Source organism: Sus scrofa, chromosome X (genome assembly GCF_054392235.1).
Source record: "Sus scrofa isolate SSC_HxYL_T2T_F1_AM1 chromosome X, Sscrofa_HxYL_maternal_Yorkshire_Landrace_v2.0, whole genome shotgun sequence".
NCBI lineage: Eukaryota > Metazoa > Chordata > Mammalia > Artiodactyla > Suidae > Sus > Sus scrofa.
Genome location: NC_139401.1, coordinates 26,029,426 through 26,049,723, shown reverse-complemented (window position 1 = coordinate 26,049,723; position 20,298 = coordinate 26,029,426). Strand labels below are relative to the sequence as shown.

The 20,298-nt window shown below is 38.8% G+C and overlaps 1 long non-coding RNA gene across 1 annotated transcript in view; it reads right to left on the bottom strand.

The window, feature by feature from the left end:
* LOC146394519 (uncharacterized) overlaps positions 1-20,298 on the bottom strand; it is a 76,421-nt gene that overhangs the window by 33,174 nt on the left and 22,949 nt on the right. Inside the window, exon 2 of the long non-coding RNA XR_014835684.1 lies at positions 13,700-13,775. This is a non-coding gene — a long non-coding RNA (uncharacterized LOC146394519). The remainder of the gene's footprint in view (positions 1-13,699; positions 13,776-20,298) is intronic.

Here is a 20,298-nt window from a genome sequence, read left to right as displayed (position 1 = left end):
TTGATGGCTGAGTGGTATTCCATTGTGTATATATACCACTTCTTCTTGATCCATTCATCTGTCAATGGACATTTGGGTTGTTTTCATGTCTTGGCTACTATGAATAGTGCTGAAATGAACATGCGGGTGCATGTGTCTTTTTCAAGGAAAGTTTTGTCTGGATATGTGCCCAAGAGTGAGATTGCTGGGTCATATAGTAGTTCTATATACAGTTTTCTAAGGTACCTCCATACTGTTTCCATAGTGGTTGTACCAATTTACATTCCCACCAACAGTGCAAGAGGGTTCCCTTTTCTCCACACCCTCTCCAGCAATTGTTATTTGTGGACTTGTTAATGATGGCCATTCTGACTGGCGTGATGTGGTACCTCATTGTAGTTTTGATTTGCATTTCTCTAATAATAAGTCATGTTGAGCATTTTTTCATCTGCTTGTTGGTCATCTGCATATCTTCTTTGGAGATATGTCTATGCAGGTCTGCTGCCCATTTTTCAATTGGGTTGTTTGCTTTTTTGCTGTTGAGGTGCATAAGTTGTTTATGTATTTTTAGAGAATTTAATGACTTAATTTTAATGGCTTAAGTCTTTAAGCCATTTTGAATTTATTTTTGTGTATGGTGTGAGGGTGTGTTCCAGTTTCATTGATTTACATGTGGCTGTCCAGGTTTCCCAGCAACACATACTGAAAAAACTGTCTTTTTCCCATTTTATATTTTTGCCTCCTTTGTTGAAGATTAATTTACCATAGGTGTCTGGGGTTATTTCTGAGTTCTCTATTCTGTCCCATTGGTCTGTATGTCTATTTTGGTACCACTACCTCACTGTCTTGATGACTATGGCTTTGTAATATTGCCTGAAGTCTGGGAGAGTTATGCCTCCTGCTTGGTTTTGTTCTTCAGAATTGCTGTGGCAATTCTGGGTCTTTTGTGGTTCCATATAAATTTTTGGATTGTTCTAGTTCTGTGAAAAATATCATGGGTAATTTGATAGGGATTGCATTGAATCTGTAAATTGGTCTGGGTAGTATGGCCATTTTTACAACACTGATTTTTCCCACCCAGGAGCATGGGATATCTTTCCATTTCTTTGATCTTCTTTAATTTCCTTGATTAACGTTTTATAGTTCTCAGCATGTAAGTCTTTTACCTCCTTGGTCAGGTTTATTCCCAGGTATTTGATTTTGGGGAGTACAATTTTAAAAGCTATTGTATTTTTGTATTCCTTTTCTAATATTTCATTGTTAGTATGCAGAAATGCAACTGATTGCTGAATGTTAATCTTATATCCTGCTACTCTGCTGAGTTTATCAGGTCTAGTAGTTTTTGTGTGGAGTCCTTAGGGTTTTCTATACATAGTATCATGTCATCTGCATATAGTGATAATTTTACTTTCACTATACTATTTCAATTTGGATGCCTTTTATTTCTTTGTTTTTTTGAATGCTGTGGCTAGGACTTCCAGTACTATGTTGAATAACAGTGGTGAGAATGTGCAACCTTGTCTTGTACCAGATTTTAGTGGGAAGGCTTTCAGCTTTTCTCCATTGAGTATTACATTTGCTGTGGGTTTATCATAAATGGCTCTTATTATATTAAGGTATGTTCTTTCTATACCCACTTTGGTAAGAGTTTTTATCATGAAGGGATGTTGGACTTTGTCAAATGCTTTTTCTGCATGTATTGAGATTATCATGTGGTTTTTGACTTTTCTTTTGTTGATGTGGTGTATGGCATTGATTGATTTGTGTATGTTGAACCATCCTTGTGAATCTGGGATGAATCCCACCTGGTCATGGTGTACGATATTTTTGACATGTTGTTGGATTCGGCTGGCTAGAATTTTGTTGAGAATTTTTGTGTCTGTATGCATCAAAAATACTGGCCTATAGTTTTCTTTTTTGGTAGTATCTTTGTCTGGTTTTGGTATTGGGGTGATGGTGGCATCATAGAATGTCTTTGGGAATATTCCTTCTTCTTCAGTCTTTTGGAAAAGTTTGAGGAGGATGAGTAGAAGTTCCTTTATGTATGTTTGGTAGTATTTGCCTGTGAAGCCATCTGGTCCTGGAATTTTATTTAGGGAGTAGTTTTATTATATATTCAATTTCATTTCTAGTGATTGGTCTGTTCAGTTGATCTATTTCTTCTTGATTCAGCTTTGGTAGGCTTTAAGTTTCTAGAAAGTTGTCCATTTCTTCTAGGTTGTCAAATTTGTTGGTATACAATTGTTCATAGTATTCTCTTGTTTTTTGTTTTTTTTTTTTTTTTTTTTTTTTTTTTTTGTACTTCTGCAGTATCCATTGTGATTTCTCCTTTTTTATTTCTTATTTGGGTTTTTTCTCTCCTCTTCTTGATGAGTCTGGCCAGAGATTTGTCAATTTTTTTTTTTGGTCTTTTTAGGGCAACACCTGTGGCATATGGAGGTTCCTGGGCTAGAGGTCTAATCAGAGCTACAGCTGCTGGCCTACACCACAGCAATGCCAGATCCAAGCCATGTCTGCAACCTGCACCACAGCTCATGGCAATACCAGATCCTTAACCCACTGAGCAAGCCCAGGGGTCCAACCCACACCTCATGGTTCCTAATCAGATTCATTTCCACTGTGCCATGATGAGAACTCCTGGTATGTCAATTTTGTTTACCTTTTCAAAGAACCAGCTCTTGGTTTTGTTGATTTTTTTCTGTTTTTTGAATCTCTATTTTATTGATTTGCTCTCTGATCTTTATGATTTCCTTCCTTCTGCTGACTTTAGGTTTTGTTTGTTCTTTTTCTAATTCATTTGGGTGGTGGGTTAAATTGTTGATTTGAGATTTTTCTTCTTTTTTGACGAAGGGCTGTACTGCTATGAATTTCCCTCTAAGCACTGCTTTTCTGGCATCCCATGCATTTTGAATGGTTGTGTCTTCATTATCATTTGTCTCGAGGTATTTTTTAATTTCTTTCTTGATTTCCTCATTGACCCATTGTTTTTTTAGTACCATGTTTTTCAGTCTCCATGTAGTTAGTTTTTTCTCATCTTTCCTGTGTTTGATTTTCAGTTTCATGCCATTGTGGTCAGAGAAGGTACTTGAAATCATTTCTATACTCTTAAATTTGTTGGGGTTAGCTTTGTGCCCCAGTATGTGGTCAATCCTTGAGAATGTTCCATGGGCACTTGAGAAGAATGTATATTGTGATTTTTTTTTTTTTGGATGTAATGTCCTGAAAATGTCAACTAAGTTTAACTTTTCTATTGTGTCATTTAGGGTCTCTGCTGTCTTATTTTCTGTCTAGAAGATCTGTCCATTGATGTGAGGGGGGTGTTAAAATCTCCTACTATGATTGTATCCCCATCAATTTCTCTTTTTATGTCTGTTAGTATTTGTTGTAGGTATCTGGATGCTCCTGTATTAGGAGCATGTATATTGACAATTGTAATATCCTCTTCTTGAATGGATCCTTTTACCATTAAATAGTGTCCTCCTTTGTCTTTCTTTATGGCCTTCATTTTAAAGTCTATTTTGTTTGATATGAGTATTGCAACTCTTGCTTTCCTGTCCCATCCATTGGCATGAAACATCTTTTCCCATCCCCTCACTTTCAATCTACATGTGTCCTTTGCACTAAGGTGAGCCTCTTGTAGACAGTAGATGGTAGGTTTTTGTTTTTTTATCCAATCTGCCCATCTGTGTCTTTTGATTGGAGCATTCTGTCCATTGACATTTAAGGTAATTATTGATAGATATGTATCTATTTCCATTTTAAAACCTTGTTTTCCAGTTGATTCTGTTTCTCCTTTCTTCCTTTCTTTTTTTGCTTGGATGATTTCCATTTATTTTATGCTTGTGTACTTTTCTTTTTAGTTTTTGTGAATGTAATGTTTGGTTTTGATTTGTGGTTGCCCTATTTTTAAGTATGTTAACCTCTTCTGATATCTGCTTGCCTGATAGTCATATAGGCTCAAACATATTATTAAAAAAAAAAGTCTCGATTTCTTTACTTTCTTTCCCCTCATTCTATGATTTTGAAGTCCTTTTTTTAATGTCTTCATGTTTGCCCTTTTGCTGTTCCTTGTGTTTATCATCACTTTTACAGTAGTTTTTTTTTTTTCCTACTTTTAGATCTGTATCCTGGCTTATAAAAGTGATTGCTTTCCAGTTGTGCTTTCCTCCATCCTATTTCTTACTTCTTTTTTATTTAGAGAAGCCCTTTCCATATTTCTTTTAGAATGGGTTTAGTGTTGCTGTGCTCTTTTAGCTTTTGCTTGTTGGAGAATTATTTCCCCTTCTATTTTAAATGATATTCTTGCTGGATAGAGTATTCCAGGCTGCAAATTTTTTCCTTTCAGAATTTTGAATACATCTTGCCACTCTCTTCCGGCCTGTAGTGTTTTTGTAGAGAAATCAGCTGATAATTATGAGGAAACCCCCATAAGGTTAACGCTTTTTCTTTTGCTGCCTTTAGAATCCTCTCTTTAACTTTTGCCATTTTCATTATAATATGTCTTGGTGTGGGCCTATTTGGGATCAACTTGTTTTGGTCGCTCTGTGCTTCCTGGAATTCCTATTTAGTAGATGAATCTTGCTTGTCCCAAACTAATAGCAATGGTTCTTAAAGTTTGGTTGCATTAGCACTATATCAGATTGACTGGACCAGACTCTCTGGGGGTGGTGTCCAACAAGCCCTCCAGGGATTCCAATGGACACTAAGGTTTGAGAACCACTGAGATAACGAGTACTAGATAGATAATCTACAATAACTAGGAATCAGTAAAATTCAGTTGAAAGCACTACTTTCCCAAATGTTTAAAATGAGATGCTGTTAGAGTTCCCACTGTGGCACAGTGGGTTAATAATCTGGCTTCTCCCTGTGGAAGGAGGCACTGGTTTGAGACACAGTGGGTTAAGAATCTGGCATTGCTGCAGCTGTGGCTTGGATTTGATCCCTGGCCTAGGGATTTCCCTATGTCCCAGGGGTGGCTGAAAAAAGGAAAATAAATAAATAAATAAAATTAGATGCTGTAATATTCTGATGCTAGAATGGAATGTGATGTGTGATCATCATAAAGACATCATAAACAGTCTTAAATTCTTAGTGCCAAACACCTGACATGTTCTTTATGCAAATTATTGGCAAGAGCTTCATACTGAAGTGATAATACTACTGAAAAACAAAGGTGTGGTGAAACAGTAGGTTGAAATATCTGCATACCGGAGGCCTACAAGGCAGAATTAAACAACTGACAGCAGTAGATTCTATTTGGATAAACAATATTTATTCATGTTTCTTACTAATTTTGGAATGCTTTTGTTATTGAATAATATTGCAGAAATATAGAAAATATTTCAAAATACAGAAAATAATCTAGTAGCTTATATTAGAAAGGGAAGTAAATTGAAAACAAAACCTAAAATGGGGGTCAGACTATTAAATCCTTGGTTGCCTTCTACCTAACATACCATAGAGTATGGAATCATAATTTGGTTCATATATAGTAAAAACAATTTATGGAGACATTCAGTGAAAAGAAAAGAAGTAAGAACTCAATTTCAAGGTTAATCATTGATCTTGTCTCAATTTCTCATTTTGTAAAGATCGGCCCAATGTTATTTTCTGATTTTTTCTTTTTTTAAATTTAGCCCTTTGAGCTCTCTGTCCTTGAAGCACCCCATCTTTACTTTCATATCCTCCATCTCTGATATCAAAGTCTGTTTTTCTATAAGGAGATCCTTTTGTTCCTCTTCTTCTTCTTCTTGACTGTGGTTGTTGTCTAGGTATATAATCACATTTTTGTAAACTTTCTGCTTACTTTTTTTTTTTTTGTCTTTTTAGGGTTGCACCTATGGCATATGGAGGTTCTCAGGCTAGGGTTGAATTGGAGCTGTAGCTGCTGGCCTACATCAAAGCTAATAGGAACACTAGAACTGAGCCGTATCTTCAACTTACACCACAGCTCACAGAAATGCCAGATCCTTAACCCACTGAGCGAGGCCAGGGATTGAACCTGTGTCTTCATGGATGCTTTTCAGATTTGTTTCCACTGAGCCACAACAGGAACTCTTCCTCTTACATTTTCTATTGAAAAACATATTGATTCTTTCATCCTCTAATGGTCCATTTATAAATCTAAAACATTACATCTAATTTCCTTTTATTTAAATACAAATAATTTTAGGACATCATATTTCAATGTCATCATTTAGTTCAAATAATCCAGGATTTGTAAAGGTAAATTGCTAACTTATTCTTAAACATCTTTGTGATCCCAATTCCTTATTTCTATCAAAAGCAGCATTATTCAGCCACTTTCCAATTACAGACTTGCTTTCAATTCCCATTTCCTTCATCTTCTCTAGCTAAATAATCCTGAAACCATTTCATTCCTTTTTCTCCAAGAGCATTTATGTATTTCTGTTAAGGGCTTTTGACCTAAGACATGAAGCACTACAAAAACCTAATTTTCTGCCAACTCTTATCTTTGGTTGAAGATCTGTTCATTTTATAGGTCCCTGCTATATGATTTCTCTTCCTTAAAAATGATTAAATCATGTTTCTACCATGCTTAAACTTTTCACTAGAACTTTACTCTGTGGGGGAGGAAGAAATTTTCCTCTACCCTCTAGGTTCTTCTTGCTGGTCTAAGAATTGAATTGAGACAGGTTAACAAGAGAGAATCAAAACAAAATTTTGATAACATTAAGACATGTGAGAGACCTGGAAGAACAAAATAACTCCCCCAAATAGCCAAAACCTTCATCTTAAATACCATCTTCAACTAAAGACAAAAGAGGATGTTGAGGGTAGTGATTTGGGACTTCAAAACAGAGGAAGGCAGTTCACATGGAGTTGGAAAAGCAGATGTTTGGTAAACTAAGGTCTGCTTGGCCCTGAAGAGAGAATGGGACACAGTAGACTCTAATCTCCAAGCCCCGCCCAATCTCCCCACCACACCTCGCCAGCCCATATTCTTTGAAGGGATCTCAGGTGATAGCTATTTGAGCAACAGGTCCTCTATCTCATATTCTTTTAGGCAGTTAGGGACAAGTCAGAGTTTTTTTCCTGAGTCTTTTGGGCCTTGATTATTTTCAGCTAGAAATAATCTAGATGCCAGATATTTTGAGGTTGATGAGTTTTGTTTCCCTATAACTTCAAAAAGATTCATCCAAAAATCAAAGCCTGGATGTCAAGAACCTCCAGACAGTAGTATTTTTGAATCTATATAGTGATATATAGCTGACAAAGAGCTTCTATGCATTTTAATCATTTTTCTTTTCACCAGCTTTGAGTTGTATGTGAAAAACTAGGAAACTTTCTCAGATTCTGCATCAGTGATGAAGTCTTCACTGAGGCTGGGTCCTTTAGTTTTTTTATATTATTTTCTTATTGTTTTTTTATTAAACTATAGTTGATTTACAATGTTTCTTCAATTTCAGTAAAGTGACCTAATCACATATAGCTCCGTGTTGTACAGTAGGGCCCCACTGCCCATCCATTCCAAATATAATTGTTTGCATCCAAACCCCTCCAAATGCCCATCCATCCCATTCCCACTCCCTCCCCCTCCTCCCTCCCCTCTGAGAGCCAGAAGTCTGCTCTCCTTGTCTATGATCTGTTTGTTTTGTAGATAGGATCCTCTGTGCCATATTTTAGATTTCACATATAAGTGATATCATATGGTATTTGTCTTTTTCTTTTTGGCTTATTTCACTTAGTATGAGAATCTCTAGTTTCATCCATGGTGCTTCAGATGGCATTAGTTTATCTTTTTCATTGAGTAGTTTGACATTGTACATATGTACCACATCTTCTTCATTCATGCATCTGTTGATGGACATTTAGGTTTTTTCCATGTCTTGGCTATTGTGAACAGTGCTGTGATTAACATAGGGGTACATATATCTTTTTCAGTGAAAGTTTTATCTGGATATATGCCCAGGAGTGAGATTGCTGGATCAGATGGTAGTTCTACATTTAGTTTTGTGAGGTACCTCCATACTGTTTTCCATAGTGGTTTTATATATTACTTTTTTAAATTAAAAATGTTTCCAGTTTTATTGAGGTATGATTGACAAATAAAAATTGCATATATTTAGACTACAAATGTGTATTTTTAACGTATACAATTGATAATTTAGTCCACATACACAATGTGAAATGATTACCACAATCAAGCTAATTAACACATCCATCAACTTACATTGTTACCATTTGTGTGTTTGTGGTGCAAACACTTAAGATTTACTCTCAGCAAATTTCAAGTATATGATACCGCATTAACTATAATTATATTGTATATTAGATTTGCATCTTGCCCATCTATCATTCTTTATGGCTTCTAAAAAAGAACTGAATGCAATATTAGAGAAATATGTGTTATATCATTGTAATTAATCTTCTGTGGGCATGACCTTGAGTGCTATGAGTCTTTTTTTCAAAAATATCTAAGAATTCATTTAAGTCAAACATAGTACCTGGATACCAACTGGTCAAAACTGAATTTCACTTGCTCTTCAGAAAGATGAAAACTGAAGTATAGCAGACAATTCCTGAGTAACCAAGCACATGAAATAGATTCTGGATTTCTATTTTGTGCACTGGCTTTGGGTTTAAGCACTCCACTGGCAAGGCTGCCAGGAGATAACTGGGATCAAAGGAGAAACAGGCCTGAGATAGTTCAGAGTAATGGATTAGTAGAGGCAAATTATTTTCAGTTGTCTTTCATCAATGTATGATAACGATGTAATTTATGTTCTCTTTTTATTATTTGATAAAGAATATTCTATCTCGTGACAACTATCAAGTGGATTTTTTTTAACCTTAGCCTTTCTGAAAAAAATGCAAACCCTTCATTTTAAGGACCTATTTCAATTGTGTTAGTATTTTTTCTTATGAGAGGATTCCAATTTTTTCTCAAAAATATAATCATCTACCTCCTGTATTAGATTTGATTCCCCAGTAGCAGAACTCTGACATGACACTGTGGTACAGGTGGATTATTTGAACTCTGAGCCCAGGAAAGCATAAGGAAGGGTGTGGGAAACTGATATAAGAAGAAAGCCAAAGGTGAGTTAAGAAGGGATTATGCTGTAGACAACTGTATCTCAGTCCCATTGTGAAAATTCTCAGATACCCTGTAGAATAGAGCTTAAAATTGTCCCACTGAGGAATGAGGAAGCTGGCACATATATTTACCACTCCTGATCATCGGGGGTGCTTAATTTCTTAGCTGCCCCAGAGAAAACCCACAGGGAAGCCAAGAGATAAACACTAGAGGTGAGAATGTGGAAACCAATTACAAGGCTGCATTTAACTGAGAAGAGGTACCAGGAGAAATATCTCAGCAAATCAACTGTATCTTATAATGAGTTTGTTTTAAACAAGTATTTCTTTGGAATTTTGTACTAAGCATTGGCAACGTATTGGGGAGATCTAAGTCAACAAAGCCAGAAACCTGGCCTCCATCATGTATTTACTCCTTTCCTTCAATCCCCATATCGAATGATATTTTTTATCCCTTTCTCCCTCCATCCCCCCACCCCACCAATGCCCTAGTTTAGGCTCTCGCCATAATTACTTACATGGATTACTGAAGCTATCTCTTAACTGGTCTTTCTTGCAGTTTCACTCTACTTAAAGTCTTTTAAAGGTTTGCAGACTACAATTCAAACTCTTTTGTCTAAAGCCTAATTGCTCATCTTGCCAGAATCAGTGTACACTTCTCTCCCTTCCATCCCACATGCAATATATGATTCATCCTTGTCACAATTCTTTGTGTCCCAAATTCATCAGGTGATATACAGCCTATGACTATACCCTTTCTAATCTTTGAAAAATGAATCTTCACCCTTTAGCAGAAACTTGCAAATGTATTGTATTTTCTAATTAACTCCTGTCAATTTGGTACAGCAGGCAGATAGTTAGATATGAGCAAAGAAAAGGGGGCTGCAGGCCAGGTGGCAGGAAACCACGCATCTTATAAACAATGGGGTGTCCAAGAGCAGACAAAGAAAAGCAAAAACCTCCAGTTGGGCAGGAAATCACACATTTGAGATAAGTGTCCTGGAGGCAGACAAAGAAAAGTGGGAAAAGGCATGAATCTCCAGAGTCTGAATGTAACCTGTTGCTCATTATGCCCTCATTACAGTAAAATTAGCTTTGCAGATAAGAAGTTTCCATTATGAATCAACACCATGACACTTCTGATCAAGGCTAAATAAGGACAAAAATTCCTCCCTTCAGGTGGAGCTGTAATGAAAATCAGGGAATATGACTCCTAAAGCCCTCTTTTCTAATGACTATTCTTCCCATTCATTTGTATGCCCTTCTAAAGGCCAAAGATAAATAGGACAGCTGCTCATCTGTCTGGCTGCCTCCCCTCTGGAGGCATAGTTCTCAAATAAATTCTCCACTTTACTTTCTCAATTTCCATCTTGTTTCTGAATTCCTTCTATGACGAGACAAGAACCTTTCTGCAAGAACATCTTCGAAGAGCCAGACAGGAGATTTCAGTAAGCCTCAATCTCTTGCCTCCCTTGTGCCTGAGAGGTACTTCCCACCACTACACTCACACTCTACTTCCACACTCTCACTTTCTGTCTGTCCCATTTTTGGATCTAGTGCCACAAAAATGTGGGTACAGGATAAACAATTAAATGCCATCAGGGCATTCACCACATAAAAGAAGTCTCCAGTGAAAGGATAAGTGAGTCATGGAATGGACTAGAGATATAATAAGTCTGCCCATCTCAAGGCAATTTCCAAGCAATGTTTTTAGGCAAACAGTTAAAGGCATAACACCACCCCCTCCCTGAAGCTACCTTTATAGGTTTATTATTGGTCCACCTATGCCTACCTATCCTTGTCTCCAGTCTGTATCCCTTTTTCCATCTACTTTGCACTCTTATTTCATGACTCTCTGGAAATGAGGAAAGAGAAATCTGCCAGACATTTTCCAACTCACCATTAGGTCTCCCACTTCCTACCATTACATATACACAGGGCATGGCAGGGAAAATTTCTAGCCATCCTCCCAGGTAGGAGGTAGCTAGGGACTAGAACCATAGGAGTTTTGCCTCTGGGTATGCAACCCACTGCATTAGCCAATCAGCCTCTGACCTCTTCCAGAAGCTTCAAAAGCTTGCCAAGGGGCCCCAGACTCTCAACCTTCCTACTGACACAGCCTTCAGTGTCTTTAACAAAAGAGACCTGCCTGAGGAGGAAAAGAAGGAAGAGCATGACTTGAGGAAGGAACATGGCCAAGCCAGCCCTTTGGTCTGAACAAGACCTAACCCATCTCATGGTTACCCCAAAAGTACTCCCAGGAGACCTCTGCCAGGAAAGGGAGCGAGTTATAACTGTGGGAGTCCTGAACACTGGAATAAGGAATGCCCAGGAAATAGGTGTCAGTCTACACTCAAAACGCCATGCCTGCTCTGCAAGAAGATGGGCCACTGGAAAAGGGAATGCCCCCAGCTACAAAGTGAGCAAGGAAATTCCCCCATGCAAGTCATGTCTGCTGTTGATGGGCAGGACCCAGGACTTCCCAAAGCTCCTGAGAAGACAGTCATCATCACATAGAAGGAACCACAAGTGACCATAGGAACTTACAGGTGTCAGGTAAGCTTGTTCAGTATCCAGTGGACGTGGGAGCCACTTACTCTGTCCTGACTTCTCACGCTGGGCCTCTTTTCCCCAAAACCTGCTCTCTTGTTGGAGTAGAAGGAAGGCCAAAGCTAAAACATTTCACTACCTCTCAAACTTGCACCTGAGGAAAGATTCATTTAACTTACAAGTTTCTTGTCATGCCTGAATGCCTGAGCCCAGTATTGGGAAGGGATTTTCTCTCACCCTTGGAGCAATTTTTACTCTCCCCAAAACTAAAGCCAAGGAATGTTTTTAGCTGGACTATGTATTATACAACACATGGATAGTCCAACTCAAAAAATTCACCCAGAGACTGAAAAACTTACAAATCCACAGGTCTGGGATCAGGCAATCCCAGGGAAGGCAAAGTTTGTCACTCCCATAAAAATCACCTTAAAGGAGACTAATAACTTCTCTTCCAGAGGCCAATACCCCATAAACCCAGAGGCTTGACAAGGCCTCCAACCCCTAATCTCAAAATTCACCAAATATGGACTTTTGGTGTCATGCCAGTGTCCCTGTAATACTCCAGTCCTACCTGTCTTTAAACCAAATGGCGCAGAATGGTCTAAGATCTCCAAATCATAAATGAAGCTATAATTCCCCTTTATCCCCTTTTCCCATATATAATCCTTACTCAGATCCCCAAGGACACAGCCTGGTTTATAGTCCTTGATTTTAAAGATGCCTTCCTCCCTGATTCTCAATACATTTTTGCTTTTGAATACACTGACCCAGACACTAATGAAACCCAACAATATACCTGGACTGTCCTTCCTTGGGGATTTTGGGACAGCCCACACCTGTTTGGCAATGCCCTAGCAAAGGAATGAAGGGAACTAAAATTAGACACTGGGGCATTACTATAGTATGTAGATGACCTCCTTATCTGAATCCCCTCAAAGGAAGCTTCAGGCCAAAATACTGTACAGGTCCTCAATTTCCTGGGCTCCAGGGTATATAAGGTATCCCTCTAGATAGCCCAAATTTCCTTCCAAAGAGTCACCTACCTGGGACATGTTCTAAGCCCAGGGAAGCACACTCTTATGATCCAGTGTAAGGAAGCACATGTACAACCACAACATACAAAGAAACAGAACCTTTTTAGGAACGGCTGGGTTTTGTAGGATTTGGATCCCTGGGTTTGGTCTCATGGTAAAACCATTATATGAGGCCTTAAAGGGACTGGACATGAAACCTCTAGATTGGACAGGGAAGTTACAAAGAGCATTTGCTCAGATTCAGATTGCCCTGACTAGTGCCCTGGCCCTAGGGTCCTATCTCTCAAAACAATTAGACTCAGTGGTCTCAGGATGACCAGGATGTCTGAGAACTATAGCAGCTACAACCCTGCTAGTTAAAGAATCTATAAAACTCACCATGGGTCAACTCCTGAAAGTACTGACCCCACACTAGGGACAAGGAGTATTAGAAATTAAATGACGTCAATGGCTGACTGGAGGCTGCCTCACAAAATATCAGCCCCTCTTTATAGATTCTCACGAAATAACCCTTAAATTATGTTAGGCCTTAAATCCAGCCACACTTATGCTAATGGAAAGCCGAGAGGAACTGTCTCATACTTATACTGAGACCATGGAACAGGTATATTCTAGCAGACCAGACCCTCAAGGACACTGATGCTACCTGGTTTACTGATAAAAGTAGTTACATACATGACTGCATCCAGAAAGCAGGGTATGCCATAGTAGATTTACATGAGATCATAGAGGCTAATGCCCTGCCTCACCAGACCTCAGCACAAAAAGCTAAACTTATAGCCCTAGCTAAAGCTGTAAGGCTAGAAGACAAGAGGCTCAATTTCTATAGAGATTCTAAGTATGCATTTTTGGTGTTACATGCACATGTACACAGGGGACTGCTGACTGCATAGGTCTCTCCAATCCAGCACTGCAAGGAAATCTTAGAGCTTCTACAAGCAGTACAAGACCCTAAGGAGGTGGCAGTTATCCACTGTAAGGGACATCAGAGGGAGAATTCAGACATAATAAAACGAAATATTCTAAAGGACAAAATATTAGCAAACTGAATCCAACAATATATTAAAAGGATCACATACCATGATCAAGTGAGATTTATTCCAGAGATGTAAGGATTCTTCAATATTCACAATCAGTGTGATACACATTAACAAACTGAAAAATAAAAACCATATGACCCTCTCAATAGATGCAGAAAAAGCTTTTGACAAAATCCAACACCCATTTCTGATAAAACAAAACAAAACAAAAAAACTAGCCAGAAAATGGGCATAGGGGGAAACTACCTCAACATAATAAAGGCCATATATGACAAACCCACAGCTAGCATCATTCTCAATGGTGAAAAACTGAAATCATTTCTGCTAAGATAGGAATAAGACAGGGATATCCACTTTCACCACTTTTATTCAACATAGTTTTGGAAGTCCTAGCTGTGCCAATCAGAGAAAAAAAGAAATAAAAGTAGCCAAATCGGAAAAGAAAGAAAATTGTCACAGCTTGCAGATGACATGATACTATACATAGAAAATCCTAAAGATGCTATGAGGGAGTTACTAGGGCTCATTGATGAATTCAGTAAAATTGAAGGATGCGAAATTAATGCACAGAAATATCTTGCATTCCCATATACTAACAACAAAATATCAGAAAGAAAAATTATGGCAACAATCCCATTTAGCATCACATGAAAAAGACTAAAATACCTAGAAATAAACCTACCAAAAGAGGCAAAATAACTGCACTATGAAAACTATTAGACAGTGATGAAATCGAAGATGACACAAACAGATGGAAAGATACACCATGCCCTTGGATTGGAAGAATAAATATTGTTAAATGATTAAGTATATATATATATATATATATATATACACACACACACACATATATATACATATATAGTGGAATGTTTTATATATATATATATATAGTCAAATGATTAAGTGTATGTGTGTATATATATATATATAGTGGAATGTTAGCCATAAAAAAGAATGAAATAATGCCATTTTCAACAACATGGATGGACATAGAAATTATACTAAGTGAAGTTAGTAAAAGACAAACATCATATGATATCACTTATGTGGAATCTAAACAAAGGATACAAATGAACTTATTTGCATAACAGTTAACAGACTCACAGACTTTGGAAAACTTATGGCTACCAAGGGAACAGGTGTGTGTGGGGGGCGGTGGACTCGGGGTTTGGCATTGGCATATGCACACTGTGGTATATGGAATGACTGGCCAATGGGGACCTGCTGTATAGCACAGAGAACTCTGCCCGATATTCTGTGATAATATATGTAGGAAAAGAATCTCAAAGAGAATGGATGTGTGTGTGTGTGTGTATGTATATATATATATATATATAACTGAATCACTTTGTTGTACAGCAGAAATTATCACCACCTTGTAAGTCAACTCTATTTCAATGAAACTTTTAAAAATGAAAAAAAAAAACCCTAAATATAGAACTACCATGTGATCCAGCAATCCCACTCTTGGGCATATATCTGGATAAAATCATAATTTGAAAAGATACGTGCCCCTCAGTGTTCATTGCAGCACTATTCAAAATAGCCGAGATATGGAAGCAACCTAAATGTCCATTGACAGAAGAATAGATAAAGAAGATGTGGTACATATAAAGGAATACTACTCAGTCATAAAAAAGAAAAACCAATGCCATTTGGTTTGAATGGACCTAGAAATTGTCATACCAAATGAAGCAAGTCAGATAGATAAGTATCATATAATATCACATATGTTGAATCTAATAAAAATGATACAAAAGAACTTATTTATAAAATGCAAACAAACTCAGGCTTCAAAACCAATCTTAAGGTTATCATAGGTGCAAACTTTGGGGGCAGGGAAGAACTGGGAGAGTGAGAATAACACGTACACAGTATTGTATAAAATAGATGATTAATGAGAACCTACTGAATAACATAGGGAAATCTACTCAATAGCTTGTAATAACCTATATGGGGAAAAAAAGCATATATACAACTGATTCACTTTGCTGTATACCTGAAACTAATATACTGTAAGTCAAATATACTCCAGTAAATTTAAACAAAACAAAAACAAAAAGGACAAAGACACTTCTCAGATCTAAGGCTGGCTGAGTACCCATGCCTGCTATTTTCCTTTTTGCCTCTGGATATCCCAGACAACCCACAAAATAGGTAATATGCTGTGGTGAATTTGGTATTATCCTCCTAGTTCTCCTTCTCACTGTCACAATCTTTTATGAGTGCTGCTATAGCTCCACACCTATTACCTGTGAAAGAACTCCCCTGTCCATGCTGGGTTTGATAAGATCTGTCGCAAATCTCAAAAGATACTTCCACAGCCTCTATCCTTTCTCTTTTCTGCTTCCAAAAGATGCTAGGGACCCTACACCTCTGCTCCTACTTATTTCTCAGCTTATCCATCCAATCTCTTTGGTTCTAAGACTAAATGTGGAAAGATAACATAATGGTCAATAACTCCAAGATTATTGCTAAAGGGGAAAATCTCTCTGCTGGGTTTGCCATCCTCACCCCATCATCCTAGGAGACATAAGTACCACCCTCAAAACCTACCCATTCAAAGACCACACTGTATTCTCAGCTTTTAACCAATCTTCTAGACAAGATTTTTCTTTCATTGGTACATGGGAAAGGTCACCTCCGCTCTGCTATCACATTACACCTTCACCAAAATTTCCCTCATCTGCAGTCAAACCTTAGGATGAACCCCTTGCCAGAATAATACTCACAGAGAAAATACGAACACTTTTTTAGCCCTTGAGGCTCTAACAGAAGCTTAAGCCTGCCCCTAGATACCTTTAAGCCTATAAACTGGAGCAATACAGTGGGCCATCCTAGTCATACTTCATCCAGCACCTCTAACAACACACATGCACATTGTGACAATTCACAAACTAATGCGAACAAAATTTCTTATGCCACCTAATTTATCAGATATCCCCTTATCATGACTCTTCCTGAATATAGACCCCCCCTCCCCCGCAAAAGACACTCCAAACCAGGAACAAAATCCAAAATACAGATGGGACCCCTCCACAACTGTCTCCCACCTCCCAGAGCTTTTCTCCAGCTGTATAACCAAAGCTATCATACTGTCTTACCAGCACCAACTGGATTATTATGGCCATGTGGGACTGCAGACAACTACCTCACAATGACCAAAGCCATTGCTCTATCACACCTACACAACACATTTCATTATGGGAACTGCACTTTGAGAACTGTGACTCCAGCCCAAATAACCATCCTCAATGTAACCCATGTAAGACAAAAGAGGGCCTTTGGTCTGGTGCCAGCAGTAATTATGGGGACTGCAGCTACCCCTTGGGGAGGATTTGCTTATCACGAGGCACCCTTAGAGGATCTAAGCCCCTTCCCTGGCTAGTGCACTCTCCCCCTCCACCACTGTCAACAACCCTGAGACCCCTATCTCAGACAGATAGCAAGCAGATCTGGACCCACAGGTAGGGACAACACCTATGTTCAGCTTCAAGCAGTTAAAGAAGATGGACCGTCAGCCTTTTTCCTTTTAAAACATTTTAAGTGTCCAGACTTGAGGGGGGAATGGTACAGTGGGAAGATAGCTAGGTATGAGCAGAGAAAAGGGGGCATAGGTGGCAGGAAACCATGCATCATCTAAACAGCGGGGTCTATGGGCAGACAAAGAAAAGCAGAAATCTCCAAAATGACAGGAGATCACACATTTAGGAAAAAATGACCCGGACACAGACAAAGAAAGGGGAAAAGGTGTGAATTTCCAGAGTCTGAAAGTAACCTGTTGCTCATTATGCCCTCATTACCATAAAAGTAGCCTTACATGTAAGAAGTTCTCATCATGTACTGACACCATGACACGTCTGATCAAGGCTAAATAAGGACAAAAATCCATCCTTCCCAATAAAATATTCTGCCCATTCATTTGCATGCCCCCTGTAACCAGTGGGCAAGAAACACTAGGCAGCTGCTCACTTTTCTGCCCACTTCCCTCTAGGGGTGTATTTCTCATTTAAATAAATTCTCTCTTTATTTTCTCTATTTCTGTCTCATTTCTGAATTCCACCTGTGATGAGACAAGACCCTTTTCTTTGGGAACAAGTTCAGGTGACTTTTCTTTCTTTCTTTTTAACTCTAATTAAAATGTATTTGATAAACAAGGATTTGCTATATAGCACAGGGAACTGTACTCAAAATCCTGTAATAAACCATAATGGATAATCAAAAAAAAGGAATATAGCTATAAACAGATATATGTATAACTGAATCACCCTGCTGCACACCTGAAACCAACTGTAAATCAACTATATGTAAACAAAAAACTAATTTGCATTTATTTGTGGCCTAAAGTTAACATTTACCATAATCATTTAATCTTAAATGTTTATGAATCCAAGAAAGAGGAAAATAGCACTGTCATCCTTGTTAATTCACTCAACATAAGAACCTAGCAACACAGTCAACAACACAAGTCAAGTAACTGCTTTGGCATTAAATTAAATTATTATAAAAAGACAACATACACTTACTGTGTTTCAACTACAATTAAATCTTGGGTTGCTAAAACATTTCTGCCAATCCTCAATGTCTAATTACCACGTAATTTATGTCAAGTGGAAACAATTAGAGGAGAACCACTCAGGACTCTGAGACTTAGGGGTGCTTTTCACTGTGCCAGGGACTCTGCCATCCTCCTAGCACTGAGGGCGTCTGGCATGGAGATGATATACCGGCAATTCCCACCTCACCTCCTAGCCGAGGATGCTGCCCTTTCCAGCCTTTTTCCAAAAAACCTTTCCTTTCACAATGTTTATTTTGCAAAGTCTAAAAACCACTTCTGCTTTGTCTAAATACAGAACATACGTTGACTTTTTGCTCACTTTGAAGTCACTCTTAAAAGAAAGCATCCTTGGAACTACATCAAGAACGTCTCCTGGTCTCATACCAGAGAGGCTCAAGTGGGGATAAGAACCTTCGGTCTCTGCACTGTACTGTGTCACGCCAGTCACACTGCAGGCTCCACACTCACTCCACAGTTGGAAGGTGGCCACTGACAAACACCAGAGATGTAAAGGTCCTTGGCTGTAGGGCTTTCCCCAATGCAGAGGCTCAGGAGGTCTGTGTCTGGATACCTTTGACTTTTGCCAGTTACATGTCCATAACCATTGACCAGAGATCACCTAAATTTCTGTTCCTTGAAACCTCAAGAGACATGCCCCTAAGAGCCCCTAGGAGGTAAATAATGAAATGTGCAGAAAGAGCTACAGTTGGTAAAAGTTCTTGTATGAGGTAAATCCTGGTTGTAGGTCACCAAGCCACCAGCTAAAGGGCAGAATCCATTTGCTCAATGATCCTGTAAACAAGTCTGGGACACCAGAATCTCAATGTCTCAGAGGGTGATTCAGTACATGCCTGTGTCTGTGTGGTTGTTCTTAGTCCCACAGGCAATGAATATACGCTCATTTTTCTTATTCTTGCTCTGCCTTCACAGAGTTGGTAACATCTAACAAAACTAACAGTTTGTAATTGGTTACTATACAAAGTCACCCACAAAATCTCTAAGAATTGGTGTGCAAGAGGAATTAGAAGAAATAAGACCACTGACTTCAAGTTGCCAGGAGAAGACCTTTAAGTGACCTTAAAGTCAATCAGTGGGATTGACGGGATGGGAGAAAGAATTAAAAGCTAGAAAACAGTTAACGCCTCTGGGCTCACTCACACAGAACTGGAGGCCTTGCCTGGCTCCCTAGCTCTGCTGGTTATCACTTTTCCCTTGTTTCTTTTTCTTTTTGGTCACACTCACAGCATGTGGAAGTTCCCAGAATGGGGATCAAACCTACACCACAGCAGCAACCCAAGCTGCTACAGTGACAATGCTGGATCCTTAGCCCACTGCACCACAAGAGAATTCTCACTTTTCTCGATTCTTTGCAGATACACAGTGTCACACAGGCTGGTGACAGGTTGTGGGTTCTGTGAAGACTCTTGTTCCATGCCCTTCCTGAGGACCTCTGGACACCTAAGTCTACCACCTATGGAAGTGATAGACCCAGAACAGTGTTAACCAGAAATCCACAGCACTTAGCAGAGAAGATTCCTTGTCAGAATCACCTTCATCTATCCACATGGCCCTTAAAAGCCTGGGCTGGCTGTGGAGGTGGTGGAGGGGGTGGGGAAGGGGATGATGTACTTCCTCTGGTCTCTGAAATTTCTGCTTGGAAATCTTCTTTGGTGGAAGAAGTTTATAAGCCACAGAAGAAATCCAGTCTTATAACCCTATTGTTGCACCTTGCTTTAGAATAAAAACTGTTTGCCAAATGGCTTTTGGTGAAATCCAGATGTGCCTCCCCCACCCTCATGCCTGCCCATGGGCTCCAGGATGAAGTACAAAGAGAGCCTCATTACTTTATAACCATATAATCCTATTTGAAACAATGCTGATTTTTATAAGATTTAAATAAAGGGATATGATCCCCGGCAAGCTGTTTAAGAAAACTTTTGGAAACAAATTCTGCCTCACTGGACTAAGTGGAAGAAAGTTCTCTGAAGGCACCTCCACTGTCCCCTGGGGTCTCTCTGACAGAGGAACTGCACCTGCTTCCAGGTCTGGACAGGGGGGCCTTCCAGGACATCTGCAT